This window comes from Nicotiana tabacum, chromosome 14 (assembly GCF_000715075.1).
Source record: "Nicotiana tabacum cultivar K326 chromosome 14, ASM71507v2, whole genome shotgun sequence".
Lineage (NCBI taxonomy): Eukaryota > Viridiplantae > Streptophyta > Magnoliopsida > Solanales > Solanaceae > Nicotiana > Nicotiana tabacum.
Window position 1 is genome coordinate 13,635,149 of NC_134093.1, and position 27,358 is coordinate 13,662,506.

A 27,358-nucleotide genomic window follows, 5' to 3' on the forward strand; every position below is an offset into this window, starting at 1 on the left:
GGCCAAAATGCGGCCGCACACAAAATTGTGCAGACCGCACAAATTTATGCAGCCGCACTCACTTTTGTGCGGACCGCAGAAGTTCAGTTCAAAGAGCAGGTAAAGAGTGCGGACCGCACTCAAAATTGTGCGGCCGCACTCAACTAACTTTTTGACCGACTTGGTCAAACTATAAATAGGGCTTTTCAACACTATTCACACTTTACATTCTCAGAATTTCCAAGCCCTAAGAAAACACTGTGCATCACAAAATAGTTCACAAATCACACTCCGTTCATCAAGTTAGTTTCTCACCTGCATCATTCATTACTGGTATGTTCAATCCATGTTAGATTTTCGTCCATTTTTCTTAATTTTTGTTTTTGTTATATTTGATTAGTTTAGTTATTTTTAGGCCTAAAAATGTCAAATGTTATTAAAATTTATGTGGGTAGTTTCATATATGTTCATTAGGGACTGGGTAGACCATTAATCATGTTAATTTGTGCATTCCATGTCCAAATTATGAAAAATTGCATGAACCCTAACCTTACTGTTGTAAATGTTCAAATTGTGCGGCCGCACACTAATTTGTGCGGTCCGCAAACCACTTGATTAGGGAAAATATTGTGCTTGAAAAGTGCGGACCGCACTCAAAATTGTGCGATCCACAGAACAATTGTGCGGCCGCATAAAAATGTGTGCGACCACACTTTTGAACTTCAGAGAATCAGTATCTCAGGATTGGACTTGTGCGGCCGCACTCAAAATTATGCGGTCCGCACTCCAGGATGTGCGTCCGCACTCACAATTATGCGGTCCACACTTCAGGGTGTGCGACCGCACTTCAAAATTGTGCGATCTTCACTAAACTGTCTGCGGCCGCATTCAGAATTGTGTGGTCCGCACTATCTCCTTTGATGACTGTTGTGCTGCAATTGTTCTGCAAATGTTTGAATTATTTTGAACTCAACTAACCTATGTACCTTGTATTGCAGACAATGGTTAGATCATGTGGTAGAGGCGATATATCAAAAGGTAGAGGTGAATCCTCTCGAGGCAGAGGAAAAGGCACTCACCCTCTAGGAGTGCAATCGAAGCCTATTACTAAAAAGCCGACCACCAGGAGAGGAAGGGCCACAGAGCCCTTAGAATCCAGTTCCTATGCCCCATCCAGGGAAGCCTCCGAGGGTTATTCAATGGAGGTCCAACCTGAGGCCCAGTCCTAACCATCCCAACCTATTAGGAGTTATCAATTGCGCAACGAACCTACATCTAGTTCTTCTAGGGGTTCTGATGTGGGAAGCGAGGGTTCCGAGCCCTCCTCTACACCTACTCCTTCGGCACTGGTAGCTATTGATGTCGTTGATGATGATGTCCCGTATGATGGTAGAGGGGGGACACTCAAGTGGGCGGCCTTGAGAGGTCGAAAAAAAGGAAATATGGGAGGATCGGTTCGTGAGCTTGATAGCCTTCAACAGGTTTCGGGAATTATAGCCCCAGAGGTCGCTCACACTTGAGTGACTATTATTAATAAAGGATTTGGATATTCATAATCCAAATGTCCTTAAATAGTTTCGGGAGCGCAAGGGGTGGAAGTGGTTCACCCACAGTGTCATCGATGCAAATGAGCACTTGGTCAGGGAGTTCTATGCCAATGTGGCTCACATCAAGAAGGGGGCAAAAGTGACAAAGATGAGAAATTTGAAAGTCTGATTCGACGCCTGCTCTTTGAACACTTATGTGGGATTCGAAGAAGTGGAGACATACTAGTACCTAGAGAAGTTGGTTCTGGGTGATGCAGCTCGCCCTTGGCTAGCTGAGATTTTGGCCGCCCGAGAACCACCACCATCATGGATTACAGCAGGAGTTCCTATCCTCCGGGCCACCCTCAATGTTGAAACTAAAGGGTGGCAAACCTTTGTGTGTAGTCGGATTGATCTGAGTTTGAATAAGAACAAACTCCTACTTCCCCGGCAGTTCTAGTGGCTTCTATTATGGTGGGGTACCCGATCAATGTGGGTGCCATCATGTCAACCAACATTACATTGGCGGTCCGAAAAAGTGAAAAGTCCTACCCTTATCCAAACACCCTCACAGAGTATTTCAATGATGCCAAGGTGGAGCCGAGACCATATGACACAAAATTAAAGGCCATGAAGCCTTTCTCATGGTACCACCTGCAGGGTGCTGACAACCCAAAGTTCAAGGGTAAGGTCACTACCACCATTGGTCAGTCTAGCCATCAGTGGTGGATTCCGAGGCTGCTGCTGAGCCATCTACAGCTCCCATGCCTTCCATAACAGCCGGGCCTTCCACCGGGACAGCAGCCGTGCCACCACCTTCATCTTCTAAGCCATCAGTTGCAGTACCAGTGCCAGCCTCATCCACTTATCCTCTCACTGCTCTGTGAGTCTCCCAAACTTTGGCGAGTCTCAACAACTAGGTGCAGACAACCACTTCTAATTTGTCTGACATATCTAGTACTATTGTAGCGCATTCCTCTACCCCAGTAGCACCACAAGTTCCTCTGTCAGTGGAGGAAACATTAAAGAAGATTCTGAACAACCAGAAGACTATTATAGATACATTAGTGGCTTACGGGGGTGTTATTGAGGAGTTAACCAAGTAGGTGAAGAAGATGAGGAAATCCCAGGCTTCAAAGAAAGTAGTGGAGAGTTTGAGAAAAGAGGTGACGAAGATAGCAGAAGCAGGTGATTTGTCTTTTGACCTACTGATGGAGACAGATCCATCAGTACCAGCTGACCCGGCAGCACCATCAGCAGAGGCACCAACTGGCCAGTCTGACGAGCTAGATCTCACTGCCCCCACTGCTGAGGAGATGCTTCAGATGCTCACCAACCCTGTTGTCCCTCAGCCCGGTGATGATGAGATACAATTGGAGGAGACTGAGGGTGGTGATGCTTCCAGTCACCCTGAGACCACATATGGAGTTTTCTTTACTCTCTACCCTCTTTTGTTTTGATTTTGCTAAGCATTGAGGACAATGCTTGTTCTTATTCTATGGGTGGTCTATTTTGGTTCATTTTGGGTGACTGTGATAACATTTTGATGACATTTGATTTCTTTTGGGCCTGTAATAACTTTAATACTCTTTTTCTTTTATTTTTATTTTCTCCCTCATTATGCATATATTCACCCTTCTTGTATATATTCTATTCCCCTCGGTTTGTATATTCATTTGCCTTACTTTCAGTAGTTTATTTCATACCTTCTTCATTTTGTTTTCTTAATAGTATAGCTTCTTAGTTACTTTATTAGCTTCTTTTTGATTTGTTAGCTTCTTTTTATGTTTCAGTGAACAATAAGCCTTTGGTTTTCTTAATGCTACAGTTCTTTCCGAAGGTGGGTCTTGTGTGAACCTGGTGGCTCTTCCCAACGATGAATGGCGTGACAACCTTCTTAAGGGATCGAGTCAGTTTTTGATGATTAGGTAGAAACAAGTAGTATTAATGAGTAAGTAAGGGTCAAGCATGCTTCACTTGGTACCAACATACTTAACTACACACTTATGGTTAAAAATAAGTTTTTGTAAAGAAATAGCCCTAGTTAGTGACCTTGTGATTCTTGTGTTGACTTAGGCAATCATCAGGTGATTTAGTTGAACCATTAGCAATTTTTAATCTTGAGTGCGGTTGTTGTGGGCCCTCGACTCTATTCTCTTTGAAAATCCGATTGTGCGAGAGGTGAGGTATTTTGTTACAAGTCCAAGTACCCATGTGAGTGGTCTAGAACTTGCCCCGAATGTGTTTCTAGGAGAAATGCTAAGTTAGCCTGGCTTGAGAAGTGATTGTAGGCTTTCCTTGACCCGTTTTGAAACCTTCCATGACCCGCCAATGATATCATCCTTAGTAAACCCTTTTGAGCCTAAAGCCTTTTTATTCGATAACCACATTACAAGCCTTTACCCGTTTTATAGTGACTCTCTCTTGGCACCCGAACTTTCTTTAGCACTCATGTGATTTAAATGGAAAAAACATAAGTTTGGGGTAGAGGCGAGGAGTTTAAATATGGTTTCAAGGCATAAAAAGAGAAAAGAAATGAAGAAGAGGAAAGGCAAAGAAAAAGAAAGGAAGAACAAAAGAAAAACACAAAAAGAAAGTGAATAATGTGAAAGGGTTGAAAAGATGCAAAAGAAAGCAAAAGTTTAAAGCATGGAGAAAACAAAGAAGGAAAGTATGAATAGCATGAAAAAGAAAGAGTAAAGTCAAGTCTCTCTAATCCCCCTAAGGGAAAAGAAAATGATTCAAAGAGTCGGCAAAGTAAGAGCCAAAAAGAGAATATGAAGTGCTAAAGGAAAGATGAGCCAATTCCATTCCGATATTTCCCTCCTTAGTCCAAAAGCCATCATTACATGCCGAAAAAGCCCTACGTGATTTCAAGCCGAGCAAGCTTACATTAGTGGTGATCTACATGAGGGGCAAGCATATGGTACTTAGAGCCGGGCTTGTGACATTCTTTTGAGAGTGATGAGCGAATCTTTCTCGAGTCATTGAATTGAATTCTTCATTCGTGAGTGAGATGAGCTTCCAGAGAGTATAGTAGGAGGAGTTTGGGATCCATAGTGACCTGCATGAAAGTGCGAGCTTTCTTGATGAACAAAGTCAACCCTTGATACTCAAATGTCACATTAGATCCATTTGTGCTTTAACATTAAAATCATAGGCTTGTTAATTATTCATGAGCTGTAGGTAATTATTGGTCCCAATTGATTTGTGTTTGATTCAACTTAGGCCAGCTGAAATGGCCCTTTTTCTAGTGGAGGTGGGAAATTACCTTAATTGCTTGAGGACAAGCAAAAGCTTAATTTTGGGGGAGTTGATAAGTAGGGATTTTGACCGCCTATTTGCTCTCTTTTACTTACTTTTTAGCTCAAAAATGCTTAAAGGTATTCCCGAGAACTAATGAAATGTGCTTTCTTGCATGAATATTGGGAAACAAGCCAAAAAAATGAAAATCAACTCAAAAAGGAGTAAAATTGGACAAGAATCAAAACAATGCAAAAATGGCTACAATGCGGATCGTATAATATTGTGTGCAACCGCAAACTCTGAAGATGCACTGATAGAATTTCTTCACAAAGTGCGGACCGCACAATTATTATGCGGCCGCAGAAGACTAGGTTCAGAGACTTGTAGTTTGGGAGTTTGAAGATGTGCGGACCGCACTATTATTGTGCGGCCGCACTCAGAAATGTGCGGTCCGCACAATTAGAGGAAGAGCGACCGCATCTCACTTTTATGCGACCGCAGAAAGCCAACCTGACCAGTCAGTCTCAAAGTGTGGACCACACACAAAATTGTGCGGTCGCACAACCTTCGTAGGGGAAATTTTGTCAGATATTTTTAGTTGGGTATATATAGATCTTTTTATCATTTTTAGAAGAAGTGTTTTTGCACCTGAACACTTAGAGCCGTTGTTATTTACTGCATTGGGTAACTTTGTACTAGTTTAGCATTTAAACATCCTTAATCAATTATTATGCATTTTATCTTAGTTGCTTCTTTAATTTCTTCATTTTTCATGAGTAGCTAAACCCTTAGCTAGGGTTGTGACCAAACCCTAGTTTGGGCACTTAATGGGTGATTGGTTTATGGCTTATTTATGATTGGGCATATGATATTTAGCCTAGTTCTTGCTTGAATTTGAGAATTGATGGTTGCAAACATTGATTCATGCCTAATTGACTTAGTCTATACTTGAGAAAGTGAGACTAAGTCTAGGAAAACTTGGCTAACAAGAAATTGGGGTGAACTTAGCGCTCCAGCTCGGTTCTATGCTTTTCCGGCCAGACAAAATGCAGATGCCTCAGATGCCGTGATCACGGGTATTATTTGTGTCTGCGGCAACGATGCCTCTGTATTATTTGATCCAGGGTCTACATATTCCTATGTGTGATATCTATTTGCTCATTTCCTGGGTGTTTCTCGTGAGTCCTTGGGTACTCCTGTTTATATGTCCACTCCTGTGGGCGATTCTGTTATTGTGGATCGGATCTACCAGTCCTGCATTATTACGTTCTATGGTTATGAAGCTAGAGCAGATCTCCTGTTGCTTGAGATGACCGACTTTGATATCATCCTGGGCATGGACTAATTATCTCCATATCATGCCATCCTAGATTGCCATGCCAAGATTGTTACCTTGGCTATTCCAGCATCGCCTAGGTTGGAGTGGAAGTGTTCGTCTGTTAGTGCATCTAATCAGGTTATTTCCTTTTTAAAGGCTCGACACATGGTCGAGAAGGATTGTTTAGCTTATCTAGCCTATGTTCGGGACTGTAGAGACTCCGACTATTGATTTAGTGCCCGTAGTCCGGTAGTTCTCTGAAGTATTTCCTTCAGATCTCCCAGGAATGCCACCAGATCGTGATATTGATTTCTGTATTGACTTGGCTTCAGATACCCAGCCTATATCTATCCCACCGTATTGCATGGCTCAGAAAGAATTGAAGAATTTGAAAGAACAACTTGAGGAGTTTCTACCCAAAGGGTTTGTCAGACCGAGTGTATCGCCTTAGGGTGCACCGGTATTATTTGTGAAGAAGAAGGATGGAACGATGCGAATGTGTATTGATTATCGCCAATTGAACAAAGTCACTATTAAGAACAAGTACCCATTTTCACGTATTAATGATCTATTTGACCAGTTGCAGGGTGTTCTCTAAGATCGACTTGAGGTCGGGGTACCATCAGGTGAAGATTCGGGATTCGGATGTTCCAAAGACTACTTTCCAGACTAGATATGGTCATTATGAGTTTCTGGTAATGTCCTTCGATTTTTCTAACGCCCCGACGACGCTTATGAATTTGATTAATATGGTATTTAGGCCATATATTGATTCATTTGTCATTGTCTTCATTGATGGCATTTTGATCTACTCGCGCAGTAAGGAGGAGCACAAGCAACACATGGGAGTTGTGCTTCAGACCTTGCGGGAACAAAAGCTATATGCTAAGTTCTCTAAATGTGAGTTTTGGCTAGATTCTGTAGCATTTTTGGGGCATATTATATCGGGCGAGGGTATTAAAGTTGATCCCAAAAAGATCAAGGCAGTTCAGAATTGGTATCGTCCCACTTCGGCGACTGAGATCAGGAGTTTCCTAGGTTTAGCAGGTTATTATCGTCGGTTTGTGGAGGGCTTTTCATCTATTGAAGCACCGATGGTCCGATGATTGTGAGGTGAGCTTTTAGAAGCTCAAGACAGCATTGACTACAACACCAGTGTTAGTGTTTCCTTCCGGATTGGGGATGTATACAGTGTGTTGTGATACTTCACGCATTAGTTTGGGTTGTGTATTAATGCAGGAGGGGCGAGTTATTGCATATGCTTTACGTCAGCTGAAGCCTCACGAGAAGAATTACCCGGTACATGATTTGGAGTTAGCTGCAATTGTTCATGCTCTTAAGCTTTGGAGGCATTATCTTTATGGGGTGCCTTGTGATGTTTACACTTATCATCGCAGTTTGCAGCATTTGTTCAAGCAGAGGGACCTAAATTTAAGGCAACACATATGGCTTGAGTTACTGAAAGATTATGATATTACCATTCTGTATCATCCAGGCAAAGAAAATATAGTTGCAGATGCCTTAAGTAGAAAGGCGGAGAGTATGGGTAGTTTGTCTTTTATTTCAGCAGAGGAGAGGCCATTAGCTTTGGATATTCAGTCTTTGGCTAACAAACTTGTGAGATTGGATATTTCAGAGCCCAGTCGAGTTCTTGCATGTGTTGTTGCCCAGTCTTCACTATTTGAGCAGATCAAGGCTCGCCAGTTTGATGACCCACACTTATTGGTTCTTCGAGAAACGGTACTACAAGGTGGTGCCAAGGAGGTTACTATAGGCGGAGATGGTGTTCTGCGACCCCAGGATCATCTATGTGTTTCTAATGTGGATGGACTGAGGGGGAAGATCCTAGAGGAAGCACACAGTGCTCGGTATTCTATTCATCCAGGTGCTACGAAGATGTATCGTGACCTGAGGCAGCATTATTGGTGGCGGCGAATGAAAAAGGACATAGTGGAGTATGTAGCTAGGTGTCTAAATTGCCAGCAAGTTAAATATGAGCACCAGAGGCCAGATGGCCTACTTCAGCAGATGATTATACCAGAGTGGAAATGGGAACGCATTACTATAGACTTTGTAGTTGGGTTGCCGCGGACCTTGCGGAAGTTTGATGCGGTTTGGGTCATTGTCAACAGGTTGACCAAGTCGGCACACTTCATTCCGGTTGTAACTACGTATACTTCAGAGAGGTTGGCCCAGATTTATATTCAGGAGATAGTTCGGTTGCACAGTGTGCCAATTTCTATTATATCAGATAGAGGCCCTCAATTTACTTCACATTTCTAGAGAGCAGTACAGAGTGAATTGGGAACCCGTGTAGAGCTCATCACAACCTTTCATCCGCAGACCGACGGGCAGTCGGAGCGGACAGTTCAGATTTTGGAGGATATGCTCAGGGCATGTGTGATTGATGTTAGAGGTCAGTGGGGTCGTTTCTTGCCTTTGGCCGAGTTTTCTTATAACAACAGTTACTAATCCAACATCGAGATGGCTCCATTTGAGGCTTTATATGGCCGGCGATGTCGTTCACTCATAGGATGGTTTGAGCCCGGTGAGGCTAAGTTGTATGGTACTGATTTGGTAAAGGATGCCTTGGAAAAGGTAAAGTTGATTAAGGAGCGACTTCGTACAGCACAGTCCAGACAGAAGAGTTACACGGATCAAAAAGCGCGTGATTTATCATTTATGGTAGGTGAAAAAGTTTTCTTGAAGGTTTCGCCGATGAAGGGAATAATTAGATTCGGGAAGAAAGGCAAGTTGAGCCCAATGTATATAGGCCCATTTGAGGTGTTGAGATGAGTTGGGGAGGTTGCTTACGAGCTTGCTTTGCCTTCAAGTCTATCGGGAGTTCATCCGGTTTTCCATGTATCTATGCTCCGGAAGTATCATGCCGACATGTCACATGTGTTGGATTTCAGCTCAGTTCAGCTAGATAAGATCTTGGGTTATGAAGAGGAACCAATTGCCATTGTTGATAGACAGGTTCACCAGTTGAGGTCCAAGAAGATTTCTGCGGTAAAAGTCCAGTGGAGAGGCCAACCAGTCGAGGAAGCGACTTGGGAGGCCGAGGAAGACATGCAGAGCAAATATCCATACTTATTCAGCACTCCAGGTATAATTCTAAACCTGTTCGAGGACGAACGTTTGTTTAAGAGGTGGAGAATGTAATAACCCAACCGGTTCCAATAGGTTCGTATGATAATTTTGGACTTGGGCGTATGTCCGAATCGAGGTTTTGACAACCCAGGGACGTTACGACGCTTAATAGTGAAAATTAGCTATTTAAATATTTTAAGGTTCTTTAAATTTAGTTTGGAGTAATTGAGGTCCGTTTGGTCCGGGCATGGAAATAGCTCGTTATGGTGATTTATGACTTGCACGCAAAATTTGGTGTCATTCCGAGTAGTTTAAGTATGTTTCGGCGCGTTCGAAGTAAGTTTAAAAATTTTGAAAATTCTAAGTTGAATCAATTTGGTTTGATGTATGATTCTTAGTTTTGATGTTGTTTTACACGTTCCGAGGGATCAAGCGAGTCCGTTTTATGATTTCAAACTTGTTGGTATGTTCGGGCGGAGCCCCGGGTGTTAACCGGACGAGGCTCAGACCAAGTTTGGACTTGGAAAGAACTGCTGAAGTTTCCAGCTTCTGGTGTAACCGCACCTGCACATGGGCAGTTGCAGGTGCGAGCTCGCAGAAGCGTCCAAGAAAGGGGCTGCCATGTACCATAGAAGCGGGAAAAGGACCGCACCTGCGAAGGCGCAGGTGCGAAGAAAGCAGCGCAGAAACGGACGAGGGACGCAGATACGGCGCATGACCGCAGAAGCGGTCTCGCAGGTGCGAGCCATTGACAGTAGAAACGAACGAGGCCGGCTAAGGGGGAAACCGCATCAGCGAGGTCTTTTCCACAGATGCGAAGCCGTAGAAGCGAAAGGGCTGTTTGGCAGAACGTTTAAAGGAACGGGAAAACAACTATTTTAGCCCATTTTTCTTCATTCTTGGGCGATTTTGGAGCTTTTTAAGAGTGGATTTCAACTAGCAACTTGAAGGTAAGTTAATTCTATACACTTTGAGTTAAATACATAGATTATGGGTAGATTACAACCTGTAAATCATGGAAATCAAGAGTTTAGATGAAAAACCTAGGTTTTGAGGAAAAAAAAAAGAGATTTTAACCACGAAAATAGTTATGGAATTGGATGGAGATTGTATATTTGAGTTCTTGAGATTATGGGTAACGTCTTCCTCCGAAAATTTTCGGAATCCGGGCACATGGGCCCGGGGTAAAATTTAGAAATTTTACCATTTTGGGTTGGGTAATTAATTTAATAGTCTAATTTTGAATTATTGAGCATGTATTAATTATTTTGTATAACATTTGCATAGTTTCAGAATTTCCGGCATCGAATTGAGACTTTAACGCGACATTGTGATCGAAAAGTGGACTTTGAGACAAGGTAAGTCTCTTGTCTAATCTTGTAAGAGGGAATTTACCCCATAGGTAATTTTAATTAATAATTGTTGATAAGTGTGGGGGATACGTACGCACGAGGTGACGAGAGTCAGTGTGTAGCTACTAATTATGCTATGTCCGGGTAGTTTAGGACTCAAATCATGAATTACTTGTGATAATTGTATCCTTTATCTATTAAAAATACTGGAATTATATTGTAAATTGTTAGAGGAAACAGTAAAAGACCGAAATTTCACATGAATTTTTGTGCAAATTATTTGACTGTTAATGAGATTGTACATCCTTATGTGTTAAACTTATAAAATCTTCTCATTCGGAGGTTCATAAGAAAATGTCCTCCTTTCTTGTGGAACGGGCCGAACGCCTCGGCAATATAGGTGCATCTATGGACCGTGCCGCACGTCCCTCGACAGTGTACACGACACTCTGGATCGGGCCGAACGACCTCGACAGAAATCGTGCCTAATAATAATAATAATTACATGATACTCTGATATTCAATTGCAGCTGGTGAACCTAATTGATAAATTGGAAATTATTGAAATTGAAAGAATTAATTATTTCGGCTTGTTAAAAAAATTATTGTTGTTCACATAAATCATGTCTATTTAAATATTTCTATTTTAATATTATTGACCGTTAGTGAGTGTCAAAGTCGACCTCTTGTCACTACTTCTTAGAGATTAGGCTTGATACTTACTGGGTATACGTTGTTTACGTACTCATGCTACACTTGTTGCACTTTTTGTGCAGGATCTAAGATAGGAACCTTAGGCGGTCCTACCGGTGCACACCCACGCTATCCCGAGGCCTAGTGGTGAGCTGCTTCTCCTGAGCCGTTCCGCAGCACCCAGTGTCTCCCTTTGTATTTGTTTTCTGTTTATTTTGTGTTCAGACAATATTTTGGATTTCTTTACTAGATGCTCATACACTTGTGACACCAGGTCTTGGCACACACACTAGTAGAATTGTGGATTTAATTATTTTTGTTGATTTTTATTTAAATCATAACCGTTCATATTTTCTTAAATATAGCAAGTAAGAAGAGTTTAATTATTTAGAAAATTGTTAGGAGAATAAATATTTGTTTAATTCACTAGTTGGCTTTTCTAACTGTGATGTTGGGCGCCATCACGATCTATAGGTGAAATTGAGTCATGACAGGTGTGTTCTAATTAATGCTATTGGAGTATACTTACTGTTTATAGATTAAGTGTACGAAAACTACAAAGTATTTAGTTTTGTTATTTTTCTCCCTACAATTGCTTTAGAAAATCTAATAGGATATAATGGGTTGTTTCAGAACTTTAAGTGGGTGGATAAATATCAATATTGAAAGTATTTGGAATAATATTGTTAGTAAAACTGATACCAATAAATTAAATTTATAATATGCTCAAAACGAAAAATAGTGTTATATAAAGAGGCAGAATAATATATAGCATATGTACGTATGATAGTTTCGCGATGAAATCTTTTGTAACAACCCAATTATTAATAGTGAACTTTTAATTTATTTCTTTAGTTATAATTTCTTATTAATTTTTTATAGAAATAATAATTATCTATTTACTGCGTGAGTGCATAAAGATATATTTAAAAATAATATTTATGTATTGAGATATATGAGGTATGAGATGGCGAATTAATAGGGTAATTTTGTATTGAATATATTTAAGGGAGAAATTCAAAAATAGCAGATTTACAAGTGATAATTGAAAAATAGCCACAATTTCAAAAGTAATCAAAATTTAGCCACTTTTCATGTAAAGATAAATCTGAACGAAAGCACTGTTCAAAATCAGGAAAATATTCCAGCATAATATACTGGAGTTCCAGTATAATATACTGGAACTTCAGTATAATATGTTGAAGTTCCAGTATATTCCAGCATATTATACTGGAGTTCCAGTATAATCAATACAAGAAAGTGAGGATACGACGACATTTATTTAGTGACACTTGAAATAAATATCGGGGAAAAAAATATTTTTTGACATTTATGAACAATTGTCATAAAAATAATGACATTGGATACAAAATGTCGTAAAATAAGTGACATTTGATACAAAATATCATAAAAACAATGACATTTGATATAAAAAGTTGTAAAAACAACGACACTGATACAAAATGTCGAAAAACATTATGACTTATATTTAAAATATCATATTAGTAATTGGTAACTAACAATATTTACATTTTGGAAATTTTACTATATTTTTTAATTGTTAAATCGTACTTTGTAGAAGAAAAAAAGTCACTTTTTATATTTAATTAGTGATAGTAAATGTCGATAAAAAGCTTGTTTAAAATATTGACATAACAATAACGATAGAATAGTGTAAAAAACGATAACAAAAATAATAATTTTGATTTTGATGTTAAATCACAATAAAGTACAATCTAGAACTAAAAATGAAAAATTTACCGCATTTGTAACTTAAATTTGATAGACGGATATTAAGGAAATTTTAAGACTATTACTGAAAAACAAACTCTTAATAAAGGCCTCACTCTAATTCTTTTCTCTCAAAACCCTAACCGCCTCTCACTTTTCTTCAACCCTTTCTCACGATTGATTTGGGATTCCTTGGAAACATGCAGATTTCCATTTGCAAAAGTCAAGAAAATATGAAATTGGGGAAGGACGTCAACAAGGTATTCTAAATTTTAGGATTATTATCAACTTGTTAGCTATCTTTTTTCTCGAGAGGGGAGTATTATTTATCTTTTTGTTTGTTTATGTTTTAACGAGTTACAGGTTCAACAAGTTTGGATTTATAGATCAGTGACCTAGGTACTGAATACACAACTTGGGTGACGATCTGTTTCAAGGAAGGTTTCTAGCTAGCCGATCAATCAACAACCCCTTTCGATGTTTTTTCTCAATAGGGCTTTAGATGGTTGCCACATGTACTAAGAAATTTGAATGGTGTTGATTTATTTGACTTACTCAAGGACTAAGTAAGGTATAAACGTGGGTTAACTAGACAACATCCCTGTCATCGTTACCATTGCATATCCCCCGGCTTCGTCCTTTCATTCCACAAGAAACATTATTGTATTCCCGTTATTATGAAGCTAGTATCATATCTTAGCAAAGTTGATAAAACTAAAATGATACACCCAGTAGTTCTCCATCTGTCCTAAACTTAGAGAAATGGATTACTAAATTGTAAGTAATATCTTTCTACCTATAATATAAATTCACAAGTTCAAGTGGCAAATCAGAATTCTGCGACTAATTAATTTATTCAGCAATGAGTATTCGGTAAGCATGGTTTGTTCTCTGTTGTGACCCTAGCTGGGAGTATATATAGTGAGTGAAAGCCATTGAAAACGCAATAAATCGATTCTTTGCTGACTATATGATGTAACAAGTTGATATCCTATACCTTAGAGATTAGGTTATAAGCACGGTGTATAAACCCATTTCTTATTAGTATATTCTTATTATGCGATAGTGAGTTTAACTTGATGCGTACCCGTAATGGAATAAAAAGAAGAAGCCGAGGACATACAATGGTAATGATGCAAGGTATGGTAGGTCTTATAACCTAGTTAGTTCTTGAGTAAGTTAAATTAATCAACACCATGAAAATTTCTTAGTACACGTAGCAACCATCTAAAGCCCTACTGAGAAAAACTGGACAAAAGTTTGCTGGAGGGGATCTCAACCTTCGTATTAGTGCTTCATGTGGCAACAACTTGATAATGTCGAGTACGGATATTAAGTCTATTGGAAGACTTGCATTTGGTAGGATTAAAAGACAAAAGAGTACAGGTACATTTGGTGGAGTTTGGCGGTAGCACTAACGATGGAACTGTTGGGATTAAAAGATTGGTGAATGGAAAATGAAGAAAAGAAAGTGGAGGAAAAGTGAGCCCCTTTTGCTTTTGAAAGAGCAAGTGTCCCTCATTGGTGGTAGAAAAAAAAGTGAATATGCTTATATTGAGAAAACACTTCTCTTGATGTTAAATGAGTTGGAAAGAAAGTAAGCCTCACATCGTCGTCGTCGTCAGAGGCGGATCTAGGATTTTTATAACATGGGTCTACCACTAAAAAAAATGAGAAAAAAGGAAGTGTTAGGTGGGATTTGATCTCTAGGTAAATAACTCAACATTCAACCAAATGTACCATTTAGCCTTTTTGGAGCATGAGTGCCAGCAGATAATACTAAACCGATTCAAAATAATATGTACATAAAATACCTAATTTGATGGAAAGACCATGGGTTCACGTGCCCTATGTATTTGCCTATAAATCTGCCCCCTGGTCGTCGCTCGCTCGACTTCGACTTCGGTCAAAGATTGATTGATTAATATTTTTGGACAAAATTTCTTTCAATTATTTAATTAATTAATTCCCACATGTTCCTACATCCATGGTTGTTTCTGTTGATTGATTAATCTTTTTGGACAAAATTTTTTTCAATTATTTAATTAATTAATTCCCACCTATCCCAACAGCCATGACTGTTTCTGACAGAAACAACGCACTTATGAAATTTTCTGAGCTTCTTCTCCTTCTTCTGCACAATTAAAATTCCAGTGTGGTTTACACCCTTCGAGTGGTTCGCTGTTTCACCGGCGTTTTTGGTACCATTAAATCGTTCTATTCTAGGAGGATAATATTCCAGCACCTCAGGTACTTGAGGGGAATAATTTCCTTAAGGACACACTGTGCATTCAGTGGGCTCGGCTTTATTCCGAAATTATATTTCAGATTCAGCTTCATTATTTTGACATTCTGTTATTGCTAATTTTCCGTTTCTATTTTTCGTTTCATTATTTATTATAGTAATACAGATTGCTTAACAATCTTAAGGAAATTATTTTTTATATTGTAATCTGTATTCTGTTTTTGGAGATTAAAACCTGTGTGATTTTCTACTCTTTCTGAATTTTCTATTTCTGATTTGAAGATATAAAAACTCCATCGGAGTATTAAAATTCAGAAACGATTTGAAGAACATAAAAATTTTATCGTTTTCTGTGAAACAGTATATAAAAATTTCGGTTTTTATTTATTAAACGTATTGTTTATCATTAATTATAGTAGTGTTTACTGTTCTATTTTTTTGCCATTAATTGAACTATTCTGTTGCTGACAGTGAGAAATGACAATTGATAATGAAAATTCTTCTGCGACTATTGCGGCAATGATGATAGCCTCGTCAAGCCGAACTAATGTGCCACCGGCCGAGAAACCAGGGAAAGTTTCTGGAGCCAACTTTAAAGAATGGCAGTAAAGGGTATTCTTCTGGCTTACCATGCTTGATATGCAGAAGTTCACCAGTAAAGACCCTCCAGTGCCTGCCGCCGACATGCCATACAATGAGAAGCTTATGATTGTTTAGGCGTGGAAACATGCAGACTTTCTTTGCAAAGGCTACATCCTAAGTGCTTTGGAGGAGGACTTGTAAAATGTCTATAGTGCTACAAAAACTTCGAAAGAATTATGGGACGCACTTGAGAAGAAGTACAAGACTGAAGATGTATGCTTGAGAAAGTTTGTGGTTGCCAAGTTTCTAGACTATAAAATGATAGACAGCAAAATCGTTGGAACCCAAGTTCAAGAGCTTCAACTTATATTTCACGACCTTATTGCTGAATGTATGGTAGTAAATAAAGCATTTCAAGTGGCTGCAATGATTGAAAAATTGCCTCCTTCGTGGAGAGATTTCAAAAACTATCTAAAGCACAAGCACAAAGAAATGAACTTGGAAGATCTTGTGATTCATCTCAAGATTGAGAAAGACAATAAAACAGCCGAGAAGAAGTCTCGTGAAATTTCAACGATTTTGGGAGCTAATACCATTGAGGAGACGGCTCAAAAAAGTAAGAAGAGGAAGTGGTCTTCTGGATAGACTAGGGAGCAGAATAAGAAAAAAATTCAAGGGCAACTGCTACAATTGCGGAAAAGCTGGTCACAAAGCCCCTGATTGCCATCTCTCGAAAAAGGATAAGAAAAAGGGACAGGCCAACATAGTGGAGAAGAATGATGACATTGATGATCTGTGTGCAATGCTTTCGGAATGCAACCTAGTTGGAATTCGAAGGAGTGGTGGATTGACTCTAGAGCCACTCGATATGTTTGTGCTGTCAAAGAAGCATTTGCGACTTATTCTACTGCTAGGCTCGTAGAAGATCGTTCTATGGGAAATACGGCAACAGCCAAGATTGGAGGTTATGAGAAGATATTCCTGAAAATGACTTCCGGCAAGGTGTTGAAGCTCAACAACGTTCTTCATGTTCCTACTATTAGGAAAAATTTAGTTTCAACTTCTTTACTTGTTAAGAATGGATTCATATGTGTATTTGTATCTAACAAAGTTGTTGTAAGTAAGAATAAAATATATGTTGGAAAGGGCTATCTCACAGAGGACCTTTTCAAAGTCAATGTAATGGTTGTTAACAGTATTAATAAAATTTTAGCTTCTTCTTATTTATTAGAGTCAAATGATTTATAGCATATTCGTTTAGGACATGTAAATTAGAAAACCTTGCGGAAGTTAATTAATTTTGAAGTATTGCCTAAATTCGAGTGTAATAAATCAAAATGTCAAATATGTGTTGAATCTAAATTTGTAAAACATCCTTATAAGTCTGTTGAAAGGAATTCAAATCCTTTAGACTTAATTCATGCTGACATTTATGATATGAAGTCAATACCATCTCGAGGTGGGAAAAAGTATTTTATAACTTTTATCGACGATTGTACTCGATATTGTTATGTTTATTTGCTTAATAACAAAGATGAAGCAATTGAAGCATTTAAGTAATACAAGAATGAAGTGGAGAATCAATTAAATAAAAATATCAAAATGATTAGAAGTGATAGGGGTGGAGAATATGAATCTCTGTTTGCAGAAATATGTTCGAAATATGGAATTATCCATCAAACTACTACCCCATACACACCTCAATCCAATGGAATTGCGGAAAGGAAAAATGGGACATTAAAGGAAATGATGAATTCTTTATTAATAAGTTCAGGATTACCGCAAAGTTTATGGGGGGGGGGGGGGGTATCCTTACAGCTAACTCTAACGACCCGACCGGTTATTTTACTTTCTAGAACCCCGTCCCCCTAAATAAGACTCTCCGTATGTGCTATTACTGTTTTATGACTTTCGGGGATGGTTAGTTCGAGATTTGGAAGGGTTCGGGTTGAAATCAGAACACTTGGTTCCTTAGTTTGGTTTTTTAAAAGGCTAAGTTTGACTTCGGTCAATATTTTGAGTTAACGACCTCGCAATCAGGATTTGATGGTTCCAATAGGTTTGTATGATGATTTTAGACTTGGGCGTATGTCTGAATCGGGTTTTGAATTACCCGGGAGCGTTTCGGTGCTTAATAGTGAATGTTGACTATTTGAAGGTATTAAAGTTCTTTAAATTTAGTTTGGAGTAGGTTTTGGTGTTATCGAGGCCCGTTTGAAATTTTGAGCCCGGGAATAGTTCCGTATGGTGATTTAAGAGTTGCACGCAGAATTTGGTGTCATTCCGAGTAGTTTAAGTATGTTTCGGCGCGCTCGGAGTAAGTTGAAGAACTTGAAGTTCATACGTTGATCCAATTTGGTTTGGGGTATGATTCTTAGTTTCATTGTTGTCTTATGCGTTTCGAGGGTGCGAGCGAGTCCGTTTTATGATTTTAAACTTGTTGGTATATTTGGACGGGGCCTCGGGTGTTAATCGGACTAGGCTCGGACCATGTTTGGACTTAGGGACAGCAGCTGAAGCACCAGGCTTCTGGTATCGCACCTGCGGAGGGCTAACCGCAAGTGCGAGCTCGCAGAAACGAGCAAGAAGCCGCAGTAGTGGGTGCGCGTGTGCAACTGTGAACTCGCAGATGCGGAGCCACAGAAGCGGCTAACCTTCCGCATGTGCGAAAATCGCAGAAGGCAGTACCTCATTTAATTCGAGGATTAGGCATTTTGAGCTCATTTATTTCATTCCTTGGGCGATTCTTGGAGCTCTTAAAGAGGGGTTTTCACCTAACACCTTGAGGTAAGTAGTTTCTATACAATGTGAGTTAAATACATAGATTATGGGTAGATTTAACATGTAAAAGTTTTGAAATTATGGGTTTAGATGAAAACCTAGGGTTTTGATAAAAATAGAATTTAACCACGAAAATGGTTATGGAATTTAGTAATAATCATATATTGAGTTTATGAGGTTACAGGTAACAACTTTCTTTGAAAACATTTGGAGTACGGGCACATGGGCCATGGGCCATGGGGTGAATTTTAGGAATTCTTCAATTGGGGTTAAGTAATCACTTTAATAGTTAGGATATGAACTTTTGAACATGTATTAATGATTTTATATTACATTTGACTAGTTTCGACTCGTTTGGCACCGAATTGAGGGTTTAAAGCACAATTGTGGACCAAAAAGTAAGTTTTGAGATGAGGTAAGTTTCTTTTCTAACCTTGTAAGAGGGAATTAACCCCATAGGTGAATTAAATTAATATGTGCTTCTATTTGCGGTGGCTACGTATGCACGAGGTGACGAGAGTCCATGCGTAGCTACTAATTATTTTTATGTTTGGGTAGTTTAGGACCCAAATTATGTTATACTTGTGATGTTTGCACCCTACTCTTTAATTTAAGTGCTTAAATCATATTGGGACTTGATAGAGAAATTTTAAAAGGTTGAATTTCATTTACTTGAGTTGTGGACGGGTTACTTGACCGTTAATAAGAATTGGTGCTTCTTTGAATATTAGCCTCTTAATAATCTTTGAATTGGTTGTTTATAAAGTCTTGTGGAGCAGGCTGAACGCCTCGGCAGTAGAATAGATGTACCTATGGTTTGTGCCGTTTGACCCTCGATAGTGGAGCGGGCCATACGACCTCGGCATAATTCGTGCGTAATAATTCTTGGAGCCTAATCATAATTGATATTATTTTATTGTCTTGAGAGATTAATTTGTTAAATGATGGAAATTAATTTGGGATTTACTATTAGCGAAAGAATTATTTATTTATTTTTTGTTATTGAGTTTTTATTTGTATTTACATAGCCCATTCTTAATTATAATTTCTTTATTTTATTATTAGCCCATAGTAAGTGTCGAAGTCGACCCCTCGTCACTACTTCTTCGATGTTAGACTAGATACTTACTGGGTACATATTATTTATGTACTCACGCTACACTTCAGTACTAATTGTGCAGGATCTGAGGCAGGTGCACTTGGTTATCAGTCCGGCGCGTATCCTTGACTTCCACGAGACTTTGCGATGAGCTGTCTTTCGAGCCTGTTCTGCAGCACTCGAAGCCTTCCTTTTACTTTTACTTTCTGTCTATTTTACTTCAGACAGAAGTGTAGTATTTTTGTATATTTTACTAGTAGCTCATACACTTATGACACCTGGTCTTGGAGATCAAGCTAGTAGACATTTGATGATTTTTGGTTATTTACTTCATTTCAATTGCTCTTAAAATTGGTTATCTCACATTTTACTAAATATTTACATCTTATTTATTCAAAATTAAGAATCAACTATTTCTAAACGGTTAAAAGAAACAATCACACGATTAGTTCATGGTTGGCTTTCCTAGCGGTAACTTTGGGCGCCATCACGGCCTATAAGGGAAATTGGGTCGTGACAACATGGTATCAGAGCACTAGGTTCACGTAGGTCTCACAAGTTATGAGCATGCCTAATAGAGTCTTGCGGATCAGTGCGGAGACGTCCGTACTTATCTTCAAGAGGCTATAGGGTGTTAGGAAACTACTCTTTCTTTACCTCCTATCGTGCAGTTGATGTTATACTAAGTATCATTCTCTTATTCTCTCACAGATGGTGAGAATGCGCACAACGGATGCTCCAGACCCGGGAGGAGCTGCTCCCCCTATTGCTAGAGGCCGAGGTAGAGGTCGGGGAGGGCACCGGCCCAAGGTAGGGGACGAGGATGTCCAAGAATTTCTCCAGCTATGCCACCAGCGGATCCAGCAGAGAATCCAATTATTGAGGAGGAGGGCGAGGTGCCTGCAGCAGAGCCAACCCCGGTAGATTTCATGTCAACACTGAGCTTCCAGGAGGTCATGGGCCGTATGCTACGGTTCATGGATACTATGACTCATGATGGTTTATTTCCAGCTGACCCAGCCATATCTCAGGCTGGAGGGGAGCATAGACCCCTACTTCTCAGGCTCCTAGGCATGCAACTACTGTATATCAGACCCCGGGCATACTACCCGTGAGCGGAGCCCAGCCAGCAGCAACCGTACCTGAGCCAGACCAGCTACGACCGGCAAGCTGCAGAAGCTACTAGATATATGGACTAGGCTACACCCTCCTGTATTCGGATGTGAGCAACATGAGGATCCTCATGAATTCATTGATCGGTGCAAGGACATACTGCAGAACATGAGGATATTAGAGACCCACGGGGTGGATTTTACTACTTTCCAGCCGGAGGGCAGGGCTCGTAGATGATGGCAGTTTTATCTTCTTGGCAGACTAGTAGGTTCTCCTCCCATGACTTGGGATTAGTTTACATGCCTTTTCTTGGATAGGTATATTCCACCCTCCCAGAGGGAAGAGTTGCGATTTCAGTTTGAGCAGCTCCAACAGGGTCAGATGTCAGTGACCGATTATGAGGCAAGATTCTCTGAGTTGTCTCGCCATGCACTTATCATACTTCCTACTAAGGCGGAGAGGGTACAGAGGTTTGTTGCGGGGTTGCACTCCGGTATTCAGGCCACTATTGCCCGATAGGTTGAGATGAGGACTTCTTACCAGCTAGTTGTGGAGATAGCTCGAAAAATTGATGGTTATCGTCAGCAAGGCTGAGAGCAGATGTCGCGGGACAAGCGGTATCGTTATTCCGGAGGGTACAATGGCGCTCCGTCTGGGGACAGAGGTCAGTTTGGGAGGGGTCAGCCTAGTACACCCACATATCCAGCACTGCCACCTCCTCGGGGCCCTCCAATGCGACCTTATTTCAGCGCCATGATAGAGATTTCCTGTCGCCCACCAGCTATTCAGGGTTCCTCCAATGGGTATTCAAGTCATCAGGGTCAGACTTCAGGTCAGAATTCTACCTTACCGAGAGGTTGTTTCGAGTGCGGGGATTTCAGTCATGTGCGGAGGTTCTGCCCCAGGCTTCGGGGCAAGGAAGTGCAGTAGGGTTCTCAGCCTATGATTACAACACCAGTAGCCGCATCAGCTGTCCGTCCGCCCAGAGGCGGAGGGTAGGTGGATAGGGGCCATCCTAGATGTGGAGGCCATATAGGTAGAGGCCAGTCAGGTGGCGCTCTAACTAGATTCTATGTCTTCCCAGCCAGACCAGATACAGTGGCCTCAAATGCCGTGATCACATGTGTTATTTTTTTCTGTGATAGAGATGCTTCGGTATTATTTGATCCAGGGTCTACCTATTCATATGTGTCATCTCTGTTTTCTCATTTCTTGGATGTTCCTCGTGAGTCCTTGGGTACTCTTATTTATGTGTGCACTCTAGTGGGTAATTTTGTTGTTGTGGATCTGGTCTATCGGTCCAGCATTGTTACCTTCTGTGGTTATGGTACTAGAGAGGATCTTCTGCTGCTTGATATGACCGACTTTGAGGTCATCCTGGGCATGGACTGGTTATCTCCATATCACGCCATCCTTGATTGTCATGCCAAGACTGTTACCTTGGCGATACCAGAGTTGCCTAAATTGGAGTGGAAGGGTTCGTCTGTCAGCACACCTAGTCGGATCATCTCTTTTATGAAGGCTCGACAAATGGTCGAGAAGGGTTATTTGGCTTATCTAGCTTATGTTCGGGACACTACCGCAGAGACTTCGACGATCGATTCAGTGCCCGTAGTCTTGGAGTTCTCCGATATGTTTCCTTTTGATCTTCCAGGCATACTACTAGATCGAGATATCGATTTCTGCATTGATTTGGCTACAGGTACCTAGCCTATATCTATCATGCCGTATCGTATGGCTCCGAAAGAGTTAAAAGAGTTGAAGGAACAACTTGAGGAGTTGCTAGCAAAGGGGTTCGTCAGGCCGAGTGTATCACCTTGGGGTACACTAATGCTATTTGTGAAGAAGAAAGATGGGACTATGCGGATGTGCATTGATTACCGCCAGTTGAACAAAGTCACCATTAAGAACAAGTACCTGCTGCCGCGTATTGATGATTTATTTGACCAGTTGCAGGGTGCTAGGATGTTCTCTAAGATCGACTTGAGATTGAGGTACCATCAATTGAAGATTCGGGATTCGGATGTTCCGAAGACTACTTTTTGGACTTGATATGGCCATTATGAGTTTCTAGTGATGTCCTTCGATCTGACTAACGCCCCGACGGCGTTTATGGATTTGATGAACTGAGTGTTCAGGCCATATATTGATTCGTTTGTCATTGTCTTCATTTATGACATCTTGATCTACTCACGTAGCACGGAGGTGCACGGGCAACATTTGAGAGTGGTGCTTCAAGCCTTGCGGGAACAGAAGCTATATGCTATGTTCTCCAACTGTGAGTTTTGGCTATATTTTGTAGCTTTCTTGGGGCATTTTGTATCAGGCGAGGGTATTAAGGTGGATCCCAAGAAGATTGAGGTAGTTCAGAGTTGGCCTCGTCCTACTACGATGATTAAGATTAGGAGCTTCTTGGGGTTAGCAAGTTATTATCGCCGGTTTATGGAGGGCTTCTCATCCATTGCGGCACCTTTGACTAGGTTGACCTAGAAGGGTACTCCATTTTGTTGGTCCGCTGATTGTGAGGCGAGCTTTCAGAATCTCAAGACAGGTTTGTCTACGACGCCGGTTCTAGTGTTGCCTTCCGGTTCAGGGACGTATACTGTGTATTGCGATGCTTCACGCATTGGTTTGTGTTGTGTATTGATGCAGGAGGGGTGAGTTATTGCATATGCTTCACGTCAGCTGAAGCCCCATAAGAAGAATTACCCTGTACATGGTTTGGAGTTGGCCGCGATGTTTCATGCTCTTAAGATATGGAGGCATTATCTTTATGGGGTGTCCTGTGAGGTTTACATCGATCATCATAGCTTGCAGCATTTGTTCAAACAGAGGGATCTCAATTTGAGGCGGCGCAGGTGGCTCGAGTTACTGAAGGATTATGATATTATCATCATTTATCATCCAGGCAAAGAGAATGTATTTGCAGACGTTTTGAACAGAAAGACGGAGAGTATGGGTAGTTTGGCCTTCATTTCAGCAGATGAGAGGCCAATAGCTTTGGACATTTAGTCCTTGGCTAACAGACTTGTGAGGGTGGATATTTCAGAGCCCAATCGAGTTCTTGCATGTGTTTTTGCCCAGTCTTCACTATTTGAGCAGATCAAAGCTCGCTAGTTTGATGATCCGCACTTTTTTGTTCTCAGAGAGACGGTGCAACAGGGTGGTGCCAAGGAGGTTACTATCGGTGAGGAAGGTGTTCTGCGACTCTAGGTTCGTCTTGTGTTCCTAATCTTGATGGCTTGAGGGAGAGGATTCTAGAGGAGGCACACAGTTCTCGATATTTTATTCATTCAGGTGCTACGAAGATGTATTGCGACCTGAGCCATTAGGTTAAGTCTGAGCACCAGAGGCCAGGTGGCCTACTCCAGCAGATGACTATACCTGAGTGAAAGTAGGAGCGCATTACTATGGACTCCGTAGTTGGGTTTCCATGGACCTTGCGAAAGTTTGATGAAGTTCGGGTCATTGTCGACAGGTTGACCAAGTCGGCACACTTCATTCCGGTTGTGACTACGTATACTTTAGAGAGGTTGGCCCAAATTTATATCTAGGAGATAGTCTGTTTGCATGGTGTGCATGTTTCTATCATATCAGATAGAAGCCCTCAGTTTACTTCGCATTTCTAGATTGCAGTACAGAGTGAGTTGGGGACCCGGGTAGAGCTCAGCAAAACCTTTAATCCATAGACCGACGGGCAGTCGGAGCGGATGGTTCAGATCTTGGAGGACATGCTTAGAGTGTGTGTGATTGACTTTGGAGGGCAGTGGGATCGATTCTTGCCTTTGGACGAGTTTCTTACAACAACAGTTATCAGTCCAGCATAGAGATGGCTCAATTTGAGGCCTTATATGGTCGACGATGTCGTTCTCCCATCGAATGGTTTAAGCCCGGCGAGGCAAAGTTATATGGTACTGATTTGGTGAAGGATGCCTTGGAAAAGGTAAAGTTGATTCAGGAGCGACTTCGCATAGCACAGTCTAGACAGAAGAGTTACGCGGATCAAAAGGTGCGTGATTTATCATTTATGGTAGCCGAGAAGGTTATCTTGAAAGTCTCGTCGATGAAGGGGATCATGAGGTTCGGGAAGAAGGGCAAGTTGAGCCCAAGGTTAATAGGCCCATTTGAGGTATTGAGATGAGTTGGGGAGGTTGCTTATGAGCTTGCTTTGCCTCCCATTCTATCGGGAGTTGATCAGGTTTTCCACGTGTCTATGCTCCGGAGGTATCATGCCGACATATCACATGTGTTAGACTTCAACATGATTCAGTTAGATGAGAGCCTGGGTTATGAGGATGAGCCAGTTGCCATTGTTTCTAGGCAGGTTCGCCAGTTGAGATCCAAGAGGATTTCCACGGTAAAGGTTCAGTGGAGGGGTCAACCAGTCGAGAAGATGACTTGGGAGTCCGAGGAGGACATGCAGAGCAGAAATCCACACTTGTTCAGCACTCCAGGTATGCTTCTAGACCCGTTCGAGGACGAACGTTTGTTTAAGAGGTGGAGAATGTAATGACCCGACCGGTCATTTTGATTTCTAGAACCCCATCCCCCTAAATAAGACTCCTTATGTGTGCTCTTACTGTTTTATGACTTGAGGGAATGGTTAGTTCGAGATTTGGAAGGGTTCAGGTTAAAATCGGAACACTTGGTTCCTTAGTTTGGCTTTAAAAGGCTAAGTTTGATTTCGGTCAACATTTTGAGTAAACGACCCCGAGATCGGGATTTGATGGTTCCAATAGGTTTGTATGATGATTTTAGACTTGGGCGTATGTTCGAATCGGGTTTTGGATGACCCGAGAGCGTTTCGGCGCTTAATAGTGAAAGTTGAATATTTGAAGGATTTAAAGTTCTTTAAAATTGGTTTGGAGTAGGTTTTGGTGTTATCGAGGTCCGTTTGGAATTCTGAGCCTAAGAATAGTTCCGTATGGTGATTTAAGAGTTGCATGCAAAATTTGGTGTCATTCCGAGTAGTTTAAGTATGTTTCGGCGCGCTTGGAGTATGTTGAAAAACTTGAAGTTCATAAGTTGATCCAATTTGGTTTGGGGTATGATTCTTAGTTTCATTGTTGTCTTATGCGTTTCGAGGGTGCGATCGAGTCCGTTTTATGATTTCAAACTTGTTGATATATTTGGACGGGGCCCCGGGTATTAATCGGACTAGGCTCGGACCAAGTTTGGACTTAGGGCCAGCAGCTGAAGCACCATGCTTTTGGTGTAATCGCACCCGCGGAGGGCTAGCCGCGAGTGTGAGCTCACAGGTGCGAGCTCACAGAAGCAAGCAAGAAGCTACAGAAGTGGCCCAGGAAGAGCAGCCAAGGAACCGCAGAGGCAGGTGGGAAAACGCAGGAGCGTCCTAAACTGCAGGTGCGACGTGTGTGTCGCAGGAGCAGACCCGCAGAAGCAGGCCAGGGGTTCGCAGAAGTACGCCAGGGGTTCGAAGAAGCGGAAATAGGCCACTGGGCAAGGGCCGCATCTGCTATGACTTTTCCGCAGATGCGGAGCCGCAGAAGCGGCCAACCCTCCGCAGGTGCGAAAATCGCAGAAGGCAGAACCTGATTTAATTCGGGGATTAGGCATTTTGAGCTCATTTATTTCATTCCTTGGGCGATTCTTGTAGCTCTTAAAGAGGAATTTTCACCTAACACCTTGATGTAAGTAGTTTCTACACCATGTAAGTTAAATACATAGATTATGGGTAGATTTAACATGTAAAATTTGTGAAATCATAGGTTTAGATGAAAACTTAGGTTTTTGATAAAAATGGGATTTAACCACGAAAAGGGTTATGGAATTTAGTGAAAATAATAAATTGAGTTCATGAGGTTATGGGTAACAACTTTCTTCCAAAATTTTCGGAATCCGGGTATGTGGGGTTGGGGGTGAATTTTAGGAATTCTTCAATTGGGGTTGGGTAATCACTTTAATATTTAGGATATGAACTTTTGAACATGTATTGATGATTTTATATAACATTTGACTATGTTTTGAGTAGTTTGACACCGAATTGAGGGTTTAAAGTACAATTGTGGAACGGAAAGTAAGTATTAAGACGAAGTAAGTCTTTTTTCTAACCTTGTAAGAGGGAATTAACCCAATATATGAATTGAATTAATATGCACGTCAATTTCTCTTAAAATTGGTCATCTCATATTTTACTAAATGTTTACATCTTATTTATTCAAAATTAAGAATCAACTATTTCTAAACGGTTAAAATAAACAATCACACGGTTAGTTCACGGTTGATTTGCCTAGCGGTAACGTTGGGCGCCATCACGACCTATAAGGGAAATTGAGTCATGACACTAACTGAATACTCAACAAAGTACCTCACAGCAAAATGCAATCTATTCCATATAAAAAATGGAAAGAAAAAAAGCCCAACTTGAAATATTTCAAAGTATGGGGGTGTTTTGCAAATGTACAAGTACCTTTACCCAAAAGGGTAAAAATCAGACCAAAAACTATGAATTACTTTTTCATTGGATATGCTACAAACAGTAAAGCATGTCGGTTTTTGGTTCATAAATCTGATAATCCCGAAATTCATGTTAATACGGCAATTGAATCAGATAATGCTGAATTCTTTGAAAGCATCTAT